Source organism: Triturus cristatus, chromosome 9 (assembly GCF_964204655.1).
Source record: "Triturus cristatus chromosome 9, aTriCri1.1, whole genome shotgun sequence".
Lineage (NCBI taxonomy): Eukaryota > Metazoa > Chordata > Amphibia > Caudata > Salamandridae > Triturus > Triturus cristatus.
The window spans coordinates 775,643,157-775,662,773 of record NC_140592.1 but is presented as its reverse complement, the minus strand read 5'-3'; positions in this window follow the sequence as shown (position 1 = coordinate 775,662,773).

Below are 19,617 nucleotides of genomic sequence, written 5' to 3'. Positions count from 1 at the left end.
TGGCGATCAGACGGGGTACGCCCATTGGCTGCTCTGAGCCCTCTCTCTAAACATAAAGCTTTGAGTTGAATAGCTACTGCTGACCATCTTTTAACTACGGGAAGTTCCAACTGAGAGACGCCCCATTTACTATCCTCCTCAGCGGCAAGAAATTGGTCCTCATGTCCAAGTGGCTCAAATGTAGTATTAACATCACCTCCCACAATAATAGACAGCTGGGTTGAAAGTGCTTCAAGCTGGAGGTCGAGAGCAGTGATTACATCGGATGTATGTCCCCCAACCATCCCTCTAGCATAAATGTTAAAAATTGCCACTCCATGGCCAGGGGCCCATGTGATGTTCACTGACAAGATGTCATTTGATAGAGGCTATGTTGCTTAATTTTGCAGCATAGTGATTGGCGAATCCAAATTATCAAGCCCCCTGATGGCCGACCTTTGGTTTTTTTGATAGCGGGTGCCTGAAAATTAAGGAACCCCAAACGATGTACTGGGACCAATGACCAGGATTCCTGAAAAAGGATTATGTCGAACTGGTCAACAAAGCTACACCATTCAGGAGACGTTAACTTATTACCGATTCCAGCAAGGTTCCAAGAAAGAAAAGTCAACCCTGCCTCAACTGCTGAGAAACAAGAAGGGTCTTGTATTGTTAACAAACTTTGAATCTCACCCTCCGTCTCAGACTCATGCTCAACATTAGTAAATGAGCTGCCGAGTGGCTCTATTGTTAATACCTCAGATCCCAGACTATCACATTTATCTAAGGGGTTGGAGCATATCAGTTGGAATGGGTCGGTTTTCTCAGGCTGTCTCTCTAGGTGGTTAGATACTCCCATCATTTCTGGTCGGGGGATAAGATCAACATTCGATGAGATTAATCTCTGCACTATAGGAGCACACAGTCTATCAGACTTGGCTTGGTTCTTTTTCTCCAGTCTACCATCCCTAGTGAGTCACATTCATTCAGATCAGACAAGACCCCAAACCTATTTTCCAAGCTGATACCCCAATCGCTATTTAAGTCACTCCTACCCCATTTGTTAGAGACAGGAATCCGCTTTGGTCTTAATCTCATCGGATTCACTTCACTTCCTCCCTTACGATAGAAATATTCTAGCGTTAGTGGGATTATAGCGGTACCCCTTCGTTGAGGGGGGAAAATATTTGCCAGGACGTTAGGGAGTACACCTGAACTTGAGAAATTGAGAACTATACAGTCTCCCGCAAATTTTTTCGGGTTGTTCCCTAACCATGCTACTCTTCTTGCCATGATAATTTCCCCTGCTAGTTGTTGTTCACCCCAAGGAGACATCTTCATATTATTTAACATCCAATGCAACGATTTACTAATCAAAGAGGATGTAGATTCCACTTTGCCAGGCGACAGGGTGGGTGCGTTAGCAAGGACTAATACGAGGGGGGAAGCCATGACGATACATTGGAATGGGTCTTTCTCTTGATGCGATGCAGTAGGTCTTGATGGGGGATCCTCTTTAGCTACATTCTGACCGTCCTTACCTACTATGGGTTGAATGAGGGGAGCATTCAATGTCACTTTTTCTTCAGCCCCTACCTCACACCTAGGGTGCTCCACATTTAGTGCGGCTCTACTTGGCACCAGGGTTGATATACTACCCACCTCCTCCACTGTCTTATTTAGAAGAACGCTCAGTCTTGTTACCTCTGCCATGAGCTGATCAATTTTGGCCACCAACGGTTTAATGATACACTTAATCTTTAAATCGATTATGCTAGCTATTTTTTTAAATTTGCCCATCCTAATTCTCTTTGTCACCATGTAACCCATTTACCTCAACCTTGTCCAAGCTTTTGGGTGCAGAGGTTGTCTTTTTTCTACCAGAACGTGACCCACCACTTTTGCACTGGGCTTTTCTACATGCTCTGACTGCTCTAGTTACAGGCACGGGGACGGGAGGCGGGGATTTCTCTACTTCAATGTCTACTTCAAGGTCTGGATCTACGTCTACTTCGAGATTGGTTTGCAGGTTGACGACAGAAGACGCACTTTGTTCGAAGATGTCACTAGCTAGAACCTCAACGTCAGCAATGAAACTACTATTAACCTGCAATGAAGATTCTAGCGAGGGTTCTGACAAAGATCTCATCGTAGGGGAAATAGAAGGACAACTCAACCCCAATGACGCTCTTCTCTCATTATTAATTTTGCTTACACCCTGCACCAGATAATTGTCCATGGTGTTAGACACAGAGGGAACCTTTTGTTTAGACATACCCCACAAAATTAACTAGCTAATGCCACACTATTACTCTACGCTGTTTGTACCAACCATTAAGTGACAAATTTGGTTGAGAGGAAAAAAGACTCAATGGGTGGAAATACCACAAGAGATATACAAATCTCCCTATTTGGAACTCACGGAAGTATAACAAGAACAATGATCATGGTTCCTGGCCCAGCACAGTCCCAACCTGTCCCGGACAGTCACAGACTGTCCGCCCTTTGTCCGGGCTTCGTCCGGTGCAGTCCGCGCGCGGTCCCGCGACGCGGGTAGGGTGCGGGATTTAAAGCGCCTCCGGCCGCAGCTGATCACATGGGCGTCTCCTGCCACTGGATACCCTGGGAGGTGTAGTCCTCCACACAGCGACCGCGTCCTGATAAAACTGCGGTGGCGCGTGGACTATGGGAGTTTCAGCCCAGGTCCCGAGGAAGTGCCCAAGTAATACAGCCAGCAAATGAAGATTGAAAAGGAAACACCAGCTCCGCCGATAGGATGCAGGGGATTTAAAGCACCTCCGGCCGCAGCTGATCGCGTGGGCGGCTCCTGCCGCTGGATACCCTGGGAGGTGTAGTCCTCCACACAGCGACCGCGTCCTGATAAAACTGCGGCGGCGGGTGGACTATGGGAGTTTCAGCCCAGGTCCCGAGGAAGTGCCCAAGTAATACAGCCAGCAAATGAAGATTGAAAAGGAAACCATTCTATTCACTTACGTCTTAATGGAAACACTCTTCTTTTACTTAAATAAAGCACAGGCATTTATTTTGCTGAGAGTCATTTACTGTGTTAAACATAATCTGAGTTTCAACCTCCCCCTTCCTCCCGGAGCAAGCTTTGACTGCTCACCCTACCCCTCAGAGATCAGAGAGTCAACTACCTAACAGGAGTAACTTGGCTTTTCAAATTTAAGTAAGTGCACACGTATTGTGGGTCTGGAATATCAGTGGTAAACTACAGTGACCACAAAGTTTGCTCCCCAGTAACCTATAACTGCATCAGGACCCCAAAAAAATGCTTCACATTGATGATGAGAGAGAGAGAGAGAGAGAGAGAGAATGAGAGAGAGTATGTGTGCACGTGTGTGTGTGTGTCCCAATAGACCCCTTAGGTTATGGCTAACATACATAAAATAGTGACCCTGCATGTGTTGTGCATAACAGCATGATGTGCGCTTCTGCGAGCAATTGTATGCTTTGTGTGCTTTCCTGGATGCTGTAGTCTTACTCAGCCCTGCAGTCACATGCCTCTTGCACTTATTTCCCCATCACTTATGAAAGTTGTGCTCCATCATTCAATGTTGTCCATCTTCAGGGATAGGTGCTAGAAGTACGGATGCTGGGGCAGCTGCAGCACCTCCAGAATAACCATGTTGGAGTTTAGAAGGTAAGTGAGCAATAAAGATGCCTTTCAATAATAATTATATCTCGGTTCAAAGACAGAGGTCAAATGTCAGACTGACTCTTCTAACATATTGCTGCTTATTCATTTTAAAATGGAGAAAGGTGTTTACTTTTCCTTCTCTGAACTCAAAAGTGAGAGGATTTTGTAAAATGAACTATGTGACCATCTTACTGGTGTACAGGGAGTGAGAAAGGAAAGGATGTAGGACGTCTATTTTTTCCTAACACAGAACAGAATGCAAATACCAGTAGGTGGACTCTACAAAGATTTCAACCTTTATCAGCAGTTAGGAAAGCACATATGAAGCACAGTTGTTTGTAATTCTGAACTGTGATGGAAACAAAGGTATTAATACAATCAACAGAAATCAAGACACTTTACTTGGTGATGTGTAAATAATCGCTGACACCCCACACATTATCTATTGTGTGTGCCCTACATAGTTTTTTCATTAAACCTACATCAGTTCAAATCAGAGGCGCAACTAGAGCAAATTTCGGGGGGGGGGGGGGGGGGGGCTAAGAATTTTAATGGGGGGGGCTAATTCTCCCAGCAATAGGCACAGTGGAGATGCAGGGGCTCTCAGAAGGGGTGAAAAAACAACAGAGCCTCATTAACAAGCATACGGGGGCATATTATCAAGAAACGGCGTTAAAATTATCGCTGATTTAGCTGCAGAAAACTGCAGCTAAAGCGTCGATAATGGGCTTGATAATATGGCCTTGAGAATTCCCATAGAAGCCCATATTCTGGTGTCAAGATGGGCTTCTATTGGAATTCTCTGCGGCATATTATCAAGCCCATTATCGCCGCTTTAGCTGCAGTTTTCTGCCGCTAAAGTGGCGATAAATTTAACGCTGTGCTTGATAATATGCCCTACGGTCTTTTAAAGACCTGTGAAGTACTCGATGTGGCTGTGTGTGTGCCCGGGAAGTTGTCTCAACCTGGGCTGCCACACACGACGGGGGGTCTGAAGCTCTTTGAGCCCAATGGGCGTTGCGCGCCTGGTTCAAATTCAGTAGCCATTTCATTCAGTGGCGTAACATAACTTGAGGGGACCCCCCTGCAAAGTGCATGGAGCGGACCCCCTAAAGTCCAGACACAGCCAGAAGCTCTTGGGCCCGTGCACAGTGCCGCAGGTGCCCCCTGGTTTCATTGGAAAATGTGCTGTCTGTAAATGACATTGCATCACCACATCATGTGTTAGTAATATATTGGCAACAGTGTGCTCCAAAATGCACCACTGGCTACATGCCATACTCTTACCACAGTCTTGCTTAATGGGCGAGACTCATTTGCTACCCTTGCCCTTTGTGTGATACTTGTCTCACCATCCTTATGAATTCAGTGATGTAACGTGGATGGCAGCACCCCCGCTCTGTAAGTAGTTCCAGCCCCACTGTCTGCAGGGTTACATCACCTCCTCCTGCAGAGGATCCGGATGCAGCTGGGGCTGTGGCCATCCTCCCTGCTGTGTCAAGCACTCTCTCCTCATTGGTACCCCAGGGGTCTTTTGACGTTGCTATTGGCAGCGACTGATTTGGTCACTTTCACCTCTTCCTAACCGCGTGCGACCTTGTTCTGTACCTGTGCAGTTTTGTCCTGTAGGCAACAAACAGCACTGTTGGCTTCACCTGCAAGCGACGTCTATATGTTCAATTGCATTCATTTATGTGAAATATCCAGGTCACCCTGAGAAGGCAGTGGAGCGTTATACATTAAGTGGAGCGTTGTAAGGTCAGGACAGCTATTGTGTTTTCAGCTGCTCGGTGTTGAATTTCTCCTTTCCCTCTGTAGTAATTGCTCGCGTGCTGTGACTCATTCTTTTTTCGTTTGTAATATGAACAATTTTTTCAGGACCGGAATGCGGCAGATCTACATATTTCGGTGCAATAATCAACAACAGCCTGCACCTGCATAGCTGCAACGTTTTACACTGTACATCCTCGTGAAATAAAGTTACACAGCGTCCCGTGTTGGTGTGCTTAAATTACCTCATTTGGAGGTAGTCAGGGGTCTTTCTGGGAGCAGGCAGAGATCACGGCTGTGACCCCTGACTACCTCCAAATGACGTCCATCTAATTGTTGCATTGTGGTATATCTGGTTCTACACTTCCGAGATGGTATTTACTCGGTGCAACACATAACTACCACCTTCTCCTCTTTAGAATCCTTGCAGATGCAGTAGTGCTTGTTTGCACAGCTCTCACTTGCGTACAATTTTTTTCTTTCATATTTTCATGCATCTGTTAATCTCACAATGTGACCTTTTTAAAAATAGGTGAAAACAATCTGAAATACAATGAAATAATGTCTACTAAGCAACCAAATTAACAGCACACCTTGGAGTGGCATCTTGGGGCCTGATAAATTGTGATGCCAGAGCAGATGCCTGTTTACCCAGGGACCACAATTATAAGTGACGTGATCTTTGTGGAAGCTGGTCAAACCAGCTGGAACTTAAAGAGTGAAAATACCCGGAAATAATGGGACATGCAGATTTTGGTACCGTAAGCAATACAATTTCATTGTGATGCCCTAGTTTCAGGGCTAAACACCTGTATAAACAATCATTTTCTCCCCCAATAAATTAGAAACACCTGGTGTAGGATTTTATCCCATGCGATAATCTGACCACGGGGGCATCGTGCTCAGGCTCAAAGAGTGAGAACACTTCAAAAGTTATTAACATTCAGTCGTATTTAGGTGCTTTGGGTATAAACAGATTCTATGAAAGATTAACTCATACATATATGGAGCAGGGCAATTTAGACTCCACTGGCACTGGGCCAGGACCCCATGTCCCATCATCCACCGCTACACCGCCAAGGACCTCCTGGCACTGGACCCTAGATGGCGCAACAACTAATGCTTCACGTCCTCCCCGCGATCAACCAAAGGACCCTTCACCTGCCACCATTGCTGTTTCTCATGCTGCAAAGGACAACCGGCCAGCTCCGGACCCCAAACAGATCCTGCTCATGAGGACACACACAACCTGACACCACTCCATGCATTCTGCTCAACGCCCGTACCTTCTGCAAACATGCCATAAAAATTTGGGACACTATCAACACCATCTTCCCTAACATGGCCTTCACCACTGAAACATGGCTCAGTCCCAACGCAAACCCAAACATTGCCTTCGCCACACCCAATGGCTACAAGATGATACACAGAGACCACACAAACAAACATGGTGAAGGCATCGCCATAATCTTCAAAGAAACCATCTGATGGACCATTACCAACGATGACACCACACCCCTCATGGAACACCTCAACTTCTGTCTACAAATCAATGCCTCCACCACGATAAGAGGCATCCTCACTTACAGATCACTGGGACATTGACCAGCCTTCTGCGACGCCATCCCAAACCTCATCACCTCCCTTGCCATGGACTCCCACCACTACGTCCTGCTCGGCGCTCTCAACTTCCACATCGACGACCCTAGCGTCACCAACACCACCTCCATCCTGGAGAACCTCAACAACATCGGCCTCACCCAATTAGTTACCAAACCCACACATAAAGCTAGTCACTCACTCGACACCATTTTCATCTCCAACAACAGACTCAATTTTACCCACGTCACAGAGCTCACCTGTACCCACCACGCCATTGTCCACTTCACCATGTCCGGCAGAGCTCAGAATACCACCATCAGCCAGCACAGTGCCACCCACCACAGTTGGAGTAAAGTTACAGAGACTCAATGGACCCAATTCCTCAGCACCACATAACCTGAAACCTCATCAGATCTCAACCAGATCATCCAGAAATTTGCCACATGAATCACCAAATGCACCAACTAAGTCGCCCTGCTGAAACTTGCTAAATCCAACAAAGCCAAAACAAGCCAGCTGGTAAACCCCAGAGCTCAGGACCACCAAGCGCAACTGCTACCGACTTGAGAAGCGATGGCGTGCTTCCAAGGACCCCTCCAACAGCCGCCCACAAAGCAGTCCTTACCGACTGCCACCAGCACATCAAGGAAACCAAGAGAGCAGCCATCACCAACCACATCAACTCCGCGGCCAACCACACAAATGAACTATTCAAGTTTGCCAAGAAATGTGCCAACCCTCCAGCCACAGAGAACACCGTCTACCTCTTCTAAGAACTCTGCGACTCCCTCTCTGACTACTTCCACAGAAAGATAGCCACTATCTACAACAACTTCGTCCCCCAACCCACCAACCCCAGCCTCGAGCACCTCAAGCAACCAGCACTCACCAGCCGAACACTAACCAACAGGGGCCGCATTACAAATGCAGCGTTTTTTCCTTCATTGCGCAGGGTGCACCTTCAAAAAAGTTTGCCCAGTGCAATGAAGGAAAATGCACCGTATTATGATGAATACAGCCGCGAACACGCGCTGCCCTGGGGGCAGCACATTCATGTGAAAAATGGGCCGGCTGCTTTAAAGATGCTCTGTGTTTTCACAGTGCAGGCTGCAATCCGCCTGCACTTAGAAGGGTGATTAGAAATCCCCTTGCAGGCAGGTGCAGTCAGTGACTGCACCTGACTGCAAGGGGATGTGTGGGGGTCCATAGGACCCTCTTTCCACCGTCCAGAGGGCATCTCTTGGGGGCACACTGACAGTGCGCCACATCTTGTGTGGTGCACTGTCAGTATGCCTTCTGAGAGCTCCTTTGCCTCTGCGCCCATGTCTGTAATACGGCATGGGCACAGAGGCAAAGGGATTCCCTCATTTGCATGGGGCACACCCCATGCAAATGAGGTAACACCCCCTAAATATAGCGCAGGCGCTTTATGTGTGCCAGCGCTATTGTTATAACAGACGGGGCTGCATAAGCGTCTGCAGCCCCTTCTGTAATTCCAAAGTGCTCCGGAGGCATGCAAAGTGGGCGCAAATGCCCGTTCCGTCCCCAGGGTACTTTGTGTATTACGGCCCCTGGTCTCCACTCTGCGCAAACGAGCTCCACCATCACGTCGTCCATTGACTCCCGAGTGCCCACGACCCCTGGTCTCACCATCTCCAGAGCCAACCCAATCAGCACTAAGCTCACCAGGATCCTCAACACCTCCATCTACACAGCAAACTTTCCAGACATATTGAAAAACGCAGAGGTCGGACCTTTCCTAAAGAAGCCCTCGGCTGACCCCAGAACCTAAAAAATTACCATTCGCTCACCCTGCTCCCCTTCCTGGCCGAAGAACTCAAGAAAGCCATCAACCAACATCTCACCAAATACCTAGAACTCAACCATCTACTCGATGCCTCACAATCAGGATTCCGTGCCAACCATAACATGAGAACGCTCTGATTGCCACCACAGACATCATATCTCTGCTCGATCATGGAGAAACCATGGCCCCGATCCTTTCTGCTATGTTTGACACTGTCTTCCACTACACCATCATCAACAGACTCCACATCTCCGGCATACAGCAAAATCCCTCAAGTGGATCACTTATTTCCTCTCAGGATGCACACAGAGCATCCAATTGCCTCCCTTCACCTTCACACCCAAGAACATTACCTGCAGAGCACCCCAAATATCATCCCTCAGCCTCACCCTGTTCAACATTTACATGACCCCCTCACAGACGTCGTCAGATCGCACAGCCTCAACATAATCTCCTATGCTGATGACACTCAGCTTATCCTCTTACTCACTGAGGACCCTACCAACGCCAAAATCAACTTCTGCAGCACTATGACAGACACAGCGAAATAGATGAGAGACAGCTGCCTCAAGCTCAACTCTGACAATACAGGAATACTGATCTTTGGGAAGAACACCTCCACACGTGACCACAGCTGGCGTCCAGCAGAACTTGGACCAACACCCACACCAACAGACCACGCCGCAACCTTGGCAACATCCTTGACAGCAAACTGACAATTAAATGGCAAGTCAACCCAGTTGCCTCCTCTTGTTTCCACACCCTCTGCATGCTCTGTAGAATCTTCAGATTGATCCCAATCAACACCAGAAAGACCGTCATTGAGGCCCTTGTCACCAGCCGCCTTGACTACAGCAACACCCTCAACACCGGTATCTTCACCCAACTCCTCAAAATACTCCAGACCATATAGAACACCACAGGTAGACTCATCTTGGGCCTCCCCAAATGGAGCCATATCACCCCAATCTCAGAAACCTCCACTGGCTCCCCATCGAGAATAGATGCCAGTTCAAGATTCTCATGCACCCCTATAACGCTCTACACAACCAAGACCATCCTTCATTGGATTGTGATTGGACTGCTTCCAGTGTTGGGATGCCTCCGGGTAACCACACGCTCTAGAAATGCTGATTCATTCATTCATTCACATCATTTATCGACTGAACTTCCACCGGTCTGCAAGATCCCTGATCTCCACCTCACTCACACTTACACATCCCCCGGATTCACAACAGCCGCAGCAGGCCGCTCATTCTCCTACATCACCGCCAAGACCTGGAACGACCTACTCCTCCACCACCGAACTGCACCCTGCCTCGCAGACTTCATAAAGAAGCTTAAGGCCTGGCATTTTGACCGAGACACAGCACCTTCAGCGTGCAGATGGCTCTAGGGGGGACAGTCTGAGTTCTACAAATGCTGAATAATTGATTTACCCCGATACATCACAGAAGTGCAAACTACATACGTGCACTTGACATTATATTCACTGTATGCCTTAACATTATTAACATGTATGAAACATCGCCATCATCCACAGGAACACCACCCGCATCACGACCAACTCCGACAACACCCTCACCGCCGCCGAGCACCTTCACTTCCAGATACACACCGACCCCAAGACCACCCTCAGAGGCACTCTCATCTACAGACCCCCGGGACCACGCACACAATTCAGCGAAGCCATCGCAGACTTCATCAGCCCGCACGCCCTCACCTCCTCTGACTACATCCTCCTAGGGGACCTCAACTTCCACTTGGAGAACAACAATGACAGCAACACCACCACCCTGCTGGACAACCTCGCCAACCTCGGACTCAAGCAACTGGTGAACACCCCCACCCACTACGCTGGCCACACGCTTGACCCCGTCTTCTCCTCCAGCAAGCACATCTTCTTCAGCCACTCCACCGAACTTCATTGGACTGATCACAGCTGCGTCCACTTCAACTTCAGGAGAACCACGACCCACCACCACCTGCAACAGGCTCCCCGCAGGAGCTGGAACAAGATCACCGCCGACCAACTCACCACCTCCCTCGGCCAGAACCCTCCCGCTAGCGCAACAGACCCCAACGAAGCAGCCCGCAACTTCACACAGTGGCTCACCAACTGCGCTGACGACCTCGCACCTCTGAAGAACCCACCCAGCAGACCCAGCAGCAAGAAAGCCTCGTGGTTCACCAATGAACTCAAAACATCTAAGAAAAACTGCCGCACCCTCGAAAAAGCCTGGCGCCACGACCAGACTACAGATAACATGACAGCCCTCAAGAACGCCACCCGCATACACCACCAGCTGATCCGCACCACCAAAAGAACAACATTCAAAGAACGACTGGACAACAACACCCACAACAGCAAGGAACTCTTCAGCATCGTCAAAGAGCTCTCCAACCCCAGCGCCGGAAACAACGACATCACACCCTCGCAAGACCTCTGCGACTCACTCGCCTCATTCTTCCACCGCAAGATCGCTGACATACACAACAGCTTCGGAGCACAGACCACGCACCCAACCACCGAACCAACGCCCCCCCACCCCCACCCTCTGCAACTGGACCCCGGTCAGCACCGAAGACACCACTCGCACGATGAACACCATCCACTCCGGATCCCCTGCCGACCCCTGCCCCCACCACGTCTTCAACAAGGCCGACCACCCCAACTCCGGGACATCATCAACATCCACCGCCACCTTCCCGGAGAGCTGGAAGCATGCCGAGCTCAGCGCCCTCCTGAAGAAACCGACAGCGGACCCCACCGACCTCAAGAACTTCCGCCCCATCTCGCTCCTCCCTTTTCCTGCCAAAGTCATCGAGAAGACCGTTAACAAATAGCTCGCTGCCTTCCTCGAGACAAACAGATCCCTCGACCCCTCACAGTCCGGTTTCCGAGCCAACCACAGCACCGAGACCGCCCTCATCGCAGCCATCGACGACATCAGATCCCTGCTCGACAACGGGGAAACAGCTGCCCTCATCCTCCTGGACCTCTCTGCAGCGTTCAACACAGTTTGCCACCGCACAGTAATACAGCGCCTCAGCAACACCGGAATCCAAGAGAAGGCACTGGAGTAGATCATCTCGTTCCTCACCAGAAGAACCCAGAGAGGCTGCCTCCCCCCGTTCCGTTCCGCAGCCACCGAAGTCATCTGCGGCGTACCTCAAGGATCCTCGCTCAGCCCCACCCTCTTCAACATCTACATGAGCCACCTCGCGGCCATTGCACGCCAACACAACCTTAACATCATTTCCTACGCCGATGACACCCAGCTGATCCTCTCCCACACCAACGACCCCGCCACCACCAGAGCCAGCCTACACGAAGGAATGAAAGACGTTGCCGAGTGGATGGAGAACAGCCGCATCAAATTGAACTCAGACAAGACGGAAGTCCTCATCCTGGGATCATCCCCCTCCGCCTGGGACGACTCCTGGTGGCCCCCTGCCCTGGGCACCACCTCCAAGCCAACGGACCATGCACGAAACCTGGGCTTCATCCTGGACTCCTCCCTCTCGATGACCAAACAAGTCAACGCCGTCTTGTCATCCTGTTTCAACACCCTGCGCATGCTCCGAAAGATCTTTCGATGGATCCCCACCGAAAACAGGAAGACGGTCACCCAGGCACTCGTCACCAGCCGACTGGACTACGGGAACACCCTCTACGCGGGATCCGCAGCCAAACTACAGAAAAGACTCCAGCGCATACAGAACGCCGCCGCACAACTCGTCCTGGACATCCCCCGCCACAACCACATCTCCGCCCACCTGAGAGACATGCACTGGCTCCCCATCAGCAAGAGGATCACGTTCAGACTCCTCACCCACGCACACAAGGCTCTCCACGACCTGGGCCCCAAGTACCTCAACAACCGCCTCACTTTCTACACGCCCACCCGCCAGCTGCGATCGGCCAGCCTCGCCCTCGCCACCGTTCCACGCATTCGCAGAGCCACCGCCGGAGGAAGATCCTTCTCCTACCAGGCGGCCAAGACATGGAACTCCCTCCCCATCCACCTACGGCTGACCCAGGACCATCTCTCCTTCAGGAAGCAACTCAAGACCTGGCTTTTCGAGCAGTAACGGACCCCCCCCCCCCAGCGCCTTGAGACCCTAGCGGGTGAGTAGCGCGCTTTATAAATTGTTTGATTGATTGATTGATTGACATTTAAATATATTACTGAAATGTATTCACTGTAGAATCTGGATTTATATACATGTGCACTAATGTTCAGTTTAAACATGAAGAGATGTAATTCCCATTCACATTTTACACTTACATATCAAGCTATATTGCATTTATTTTGAAAGTGACATTTGCGTATGTAACATGTACTCATTTACTCACCTACGTGTTACATTTATTCCTAAAAGTTACACGTGCATATATAACCATATTCGAAGTGCACATTAAAATGCTTAACTAAAGTTAACTAGCAACAGGCCTCAGTTAAAATGTATTTGTTTTGCCAGCAGGTTTTCTCTTTCCCTTGCAGGTTTATTATCATGATATTTGCTAGTTAGAGAAAGGCCCATTGTATGTATTAGACAACTGATAGAGAGGCCTCAGGAGAAACTTGGCAGTGAACGTGGAGAAACAATGGTTGAAAGAGGCCTTCTGTTTATCATGTACCAGGATGCTAAGATGTTCAAGGTTGAGAACCGAGCTGCAGTTTGATACGGTGTGAACCTGAACTGATGTTGCAGGTGTATTCAAGCAGTGACCTGATTGGTCTCTGGTGGTGTGAGAGAGGTAAGAATGTCCTAGATCTCTTGTCACTTTTGAATTGGTGTTCTCACAGTTGTAGTTAGAGCAGAGCAGATTCCCTTTAGGGTTGGAGAGGTACATACCTCTCTGCTTGCCCTATTCCTGCAAGTGTGAAGCTTCACGCTAAACACTGATTTCCTTCTCTTTTGGACTTCTACTAAAGTCTGATGATGCTGACACCATTCTTCCTTTTTTGTCCTAAGCTCCTGATTTAGAGATTTTTATTAGATGACCGTATATTTAGTCTATGGGCCTAATTACGAGTCCATGGACTGCCAGATTCGTGGATGCGAGGTGGTGGCACTCCAGCCACTGCTACTCCGACTGTCCAACCGTGGTATTATAAGTTTGACAGTTGGACCGCCATTTGACCACTGCAATTGACAGGGAACTGCGTTCCCTGGTCGTGGTGCAGAGGTCAGGGGCTCAGAATATGCTGGCTGTGCTGTGGCTCCGCCATGCTCACCTCCGGTACCACATCAGCATTTCTTCTCGACTCTGGAGGGAGTCCCGAGCTGTGTGTCCATTGTCATAAATAAGCGGAAGTGAATGGAGCATGTTGGCTTGTTCATATTGCTATATCAAGATCCTGTATTTTAATTTGTAACCCCTTTTAGAGGAACCGACATGGTGAGAGACTCTGTAGACGGTTGAGTTGGACTATACACATTGAAATTAGGTAAGATCTTTTTGCCTTACCAGACCTTTTTAGAGTGAAGGGTGATGGTGCACCTTGGTGATACGTTAATCTAATTGATATTATGTCTTTTGATTATGTTTTTGCAGAGCCTTCTGACCAATCGTACTGATTGATACCGCGATAGATGGTCAAGAGATGAGGCTTAAGTATTATTTTTGAAGTTTCATATTTAATATTTTTGCACTACATGTCAGCAGAGTGACTGATAGATACTGGTCCTGACAAATACCCTGAACTTTATTGTTATCCAGGTAGAAACATGTTGACCATGCAATAGGGTACTTATCCATAACCCTATATCACTTGCTTTTATCCACTATCCCGTAGGATGGACGAATAAAGTTGATGCCCCCACGGAGATAGTTTTAATGCACTCCTATATTTTTGTTTGTACTCTGCCACTCATTGCCCCCTTGAGGTAGTTGAAATTACACGTGCTTTGCACTCCTGCTCCTTCCCTCTCAGGGAAGTCGTAGCCCACATGGGGTACCTTGCGGTCCCCGTGTCTTGGAGGAACCCAATGATGAAGCATGTCACCCTCGGGTGAGTGAGGGTTTTCGTCCACAACATTGTTGTGTCCTTTCTTTCATTCCTTTTTTCTCACGGTATTCTCCCTTGTACATTGCTACCCTATATTCTGTGTGAGTCAAGATCTAATGGAAGTAGTATAGGATAGATATTTCTATGTTGTAGTGTATTCTTCCTTGAGACCCCCTAGTGTGTGATAGGTGATTTAATCTATGCCCATAAAATTGTGATAATTATGATTTGATATAATATTCTGTTGTGCCTTTACCTGCTGAGATATTTCAGCATACCTTTTATATTGCCACATTTGCTAAACTTATTTCTGGCTTGTGTATATACTAGATTGATTGGTAATCCAAAATAAACCCTTCATAACTATATTCAGTGATTCCTAGTCCTTACATAGGTCGCATTGTAATTAGGTATGCGGCACCGCTAACCAATGGTCCCATACTGATACGGTGTCGGGGGACGCAAGTCCGACCCAACATCGTTATGAGACCCTTAGTACACAGTCCTTAGATCTAATTGCCTGAATTTACCTGTCCCGGTATACATTTATTTAATCTTTCTGTATTAAATCTATAGTTCTTTTCTGTAAAACTAATATACAAAAAAAGAAAAGGCCGTTTTAATCGCACTAGTTAACCATCTTCATTTTTATACACTGTATTGAGTACCACCATCCACTATACCTGTCCAGTGGCCAAAATCTGATCTCTTTATCAGTTCAACAGCACCTTACAACTTCATCTCCAATTTTTGGATGTTTTTACTACTGAATACATTAGTTGAATTATACGTATGAGTTCCTTTTTGATTTGTTTATGACACATTTTTAATAATAAAGCAGAATCTCATGGGCTGGGAAAGTGAGTCCCAAACTATTCTTCTATATGGTTCTTATTCAAATTCAATTCAGACACTAGAGCACCAACTGATAAAATATTTTTGCCATCCAGGCATTCCATTAAGTCTAACTAAACACATAAGATTTCTTCTTTGTTGAATGCCTTTGGTCTATACTGCTTCACTCATGGATAATATATGTATCTTTTGTTGACATAAATTTTCGGATAGTCCTTCACTCTGTAAGGTTTTTACACCTTCATGATTTGAAATATCAATTGTGCTAGGAACTGTTGATGCTTCAGGAAGTGTCTCACCAATGATGCTTTACTCTTTCCTGTTTCATTGGTAGACATGTGTTCTTGCCACTCCTTGTAGTATGCTCTGCATAATATAATCTGCAGAGGTAGGTATATTTGTAGATAATATAATTTGTCACAGATGTATAGACTCTTCACTTTACTAGTCATCTCCTTGCATGAATGAAACACTACATCTTCCGATTGAATTGTACCCAAGGTCATTGCATGCGCATCATTGATTTAATCACCCCAAAGCATTTTCTTCCAAAGTGTTTACAGTCTTGCCAGAAGGAGCTGCTTAGAGGTAAACTCTACCAGCTCCACAGCATGATGAAAACATAGGAAACACCATAATCTGCCATACTGATAGATTGGCAACCTCATTGCTGAAGTCTAAGTTAGGCTGAAGTGTTTGACAATTATATGAGTATGGTGCTTTGCTAATCACTAAGAGTGTGATTTACAGTTGGAAGGTAATGGAAAAGTTTCAGATTTTCAAAGGAAGAAGGAAAATTAGAGATCGGTGGAATTTCGCCCACCATCAGAGCAGCATTGCCGGAAATATCAACTATTACATTTTCTCTCAGGCTTAGCACTTCCTTCAGAACTCTGAGGATTTTCCATTACCACCCAACATCATCTTATGCCCAACATCTAAGCATTCCATCACTATGTTGTCACGGTTTTTGGACAAAATATTGATTAAAAAATCTTGAGAGGCTGAAATATCGGGAAATAAATATCATGATACACAAATATCATGATGCACAAATATCATTGCAAGAATATCTTTTTTTTAGGTAAGCAATACTGTTTTTAATAATATTGAAGTTTTTAATATCATTTTCAATAATATGGTGGTGAAAAATATAGTTTTTAAATTATTTGTATGTGTTTTAGTTGACAATTTAATTTTATGTGTTAATATTGTGTATATAAATGGTATTGTTTTAAAAATATAGATTGTATTTTTTATTGATTTTTATATTTTTATTTAATGGTTTATACTAATATATAGGGTTGTAGTGGGTAGTTGGGTTTATAGGGTGGTGGGGTAGGAAGTTAATTAGCTAAACATAATTATGAAATATTTAAAAGATTTTATTTAATGATATGATTGATATTTATTGTGTGATAGTGATGTATTTCCATTATAAGTTATGTACGGGCTGCGGGCTGTTAGGTTTGTAGGCGCATAGGGTGGGAAATTAATTAAGTAATATTTAGTTAGCAATTAGTTGTCAATTTTAATTATTCATTGAATTGATTTAGTTATATAATTTATGGAATACTTATTTTTTTACTTATATTTTAGATGCAGGCTGCTAGGTTTGTTGGGGCGTGGGCTGGGAAGTTAATCAAGTTATAATTAACAATAAACCATTAAGTGTTAATTGTCAATAATTACTTTATTGATTTTAAATATGCAAATTATGGAATGTTTCTTTTTTAAGTAATATTTTAGGTGTTGGTTGCTAAGTTTGTAGTGGTATTGGGTGGGAAGTTAATTAATTAATCATTGAATTATAATTATGTATTACTTGATAATGATCTCATTGAATACAGATTAGGTAAATTGATTGTTTTGTTATTATATATATATATCGATATATATATATATATATTCACTTAAAAAACCATAGGTTTCACATACGTTATAGTTAGGAATTAGCATTTAAAAAACCTTGCAAATTCACTTAAAAAACCATAGGTTTCACACATGTTATAGTTAGGTGGACATTTCACTCGTAAAAAAACAATTAAATTCCCCCGTTATAGTTAGTTCAGATAACTATAACTCGCGCGCCCGCAATCCACTGCTCATGACGTCACATATTACATCACTCATGACATGGTCAGTGGCATCACTCATGACATCACTGATGACATCATCCTTGTGATAGAGTGGCGGTCGCGCGAGTTATAGTTATCTGACCGCCAGTAGATAATATATATATATATATACACATACATATATATATATAGGTTTATGTTAATTAATAGTTTTTACATTAAGAGTTTACTATTTTTTCTACATTCATGGTGTTTCATATATATGTAATGTGCCTGAAGGGAAGTACTTTCCCTACTCTTCTTTAGAATGCAGTAGGAATAGCAAATGTAATCCCTCTAAAATCCAACGCTTTCCCTACTGTTGTACAGCGCTTTCCCTACTGTTATACAGACTGGATGGGAATAGTATTTTTTACTGCTCCAAAGTCCAACACTTTACCTTCTTTTGCATTGACTAAAGTAGGAATAGTAAAATTCACCCCTCTGAAATTCAACACTTTTCCTACTGTTGCACAGGTGTTGTGTTGATTGGAATGTAAAGAGTACATGTTACCCCTCCTAAGTCAAACATTTGCCCTGAATTTGTGCTCTTTGGCGTGGCAAAGTACATTTTATCTCTCCAAAATCAAATACTTTTCCTACTGTTACACAGACTGGTGTGGGAATAGTAAACTTTGCCCTGCTGAAGTCTAAAACTTTCTCTACTGTTGCATAGATCATGAGCGGAAATAGTATATTTAATGTTCTCAGATCTAATCGTTTTCCTAATGTCGTTCATAGCATTTATTGTGCTATTTTTTTTATATATTACATTATTTGTTTTTAGTTTTAAATGTATTTTAATGTTTACAATATTTTTTGTAAGTGACTTTTTTAGATTTTTGAATTTTAAATATTTTATCTATTGGTTACATTTATTGATGTATTTTTTCTTAATAATTTTTTAAAAATATTTGTGATGGTTGTGATGGGTATGTATATTTTATATATATATCCAAACAAACATCTCCATTTGCTGGGATCCCCCATACCTGCAGGGCGACTTCGTCAAGACAGGTAGGGAGTGTCCTGTCATTCAAATCACCACACAACAAAAATTATATATCGAAGCCCCAATCTGAGGTATACCAGTATTTATTTCTATCAAGCTGGCAGCATTTCTTTCTCTGACGCGTTTCAGCTGTATTATAAACTTTGTTCACAAGTGAGCTGAGTTTTAGTGCACAGTGATGTAGGCCTTAAATCCCATTAGGCATGTGACCTTCTTTTGAAAAATATAACTCCCACATTGCACTTGTAACCTAAATACATTCTGTGTAATTAAGTTAATTTTTCTTTTACTTAATAGCATTTTAAAACATCACGTTATCTTGTAGTCCAAGTGCACATAATATTCAATAATAAAAAGTCAGGCATTAAAAGGAGGCTTCATTTTGTATTTGCTTTCTCACTCAATGTCCAAGCTGTTGGACTCACATCCATATCATAATGGCCAAACACCAGTTCCTCAGAAATGGCAAGAGGAGATGCTTCTCCTCCTGCTCCCTTTCTCACCTCAGTGCTCCTTTTATCAGACTCCGTCATAGTGTTGCAAAAAGAGGTAAGCAGGACATGCCCCCTGAAACAAACTTCTCCTTTTGCTGGGAGCCCCAATCCCAGCAGGGTGGCTTCGTCAAAACAGGTAAGGAGTGTCCTGTAATTCAAATCACCACACAACAAAGATTATATATCGAAGCCCCAATCTGATGAGGAATACCAGTATTTATTTCTATCAAGCTAGAAGTATTTCTTTCTCTGACGTGTTTCGGCTTTATAATCAGCCTTGTTCACAGGTGAGCTGAGATT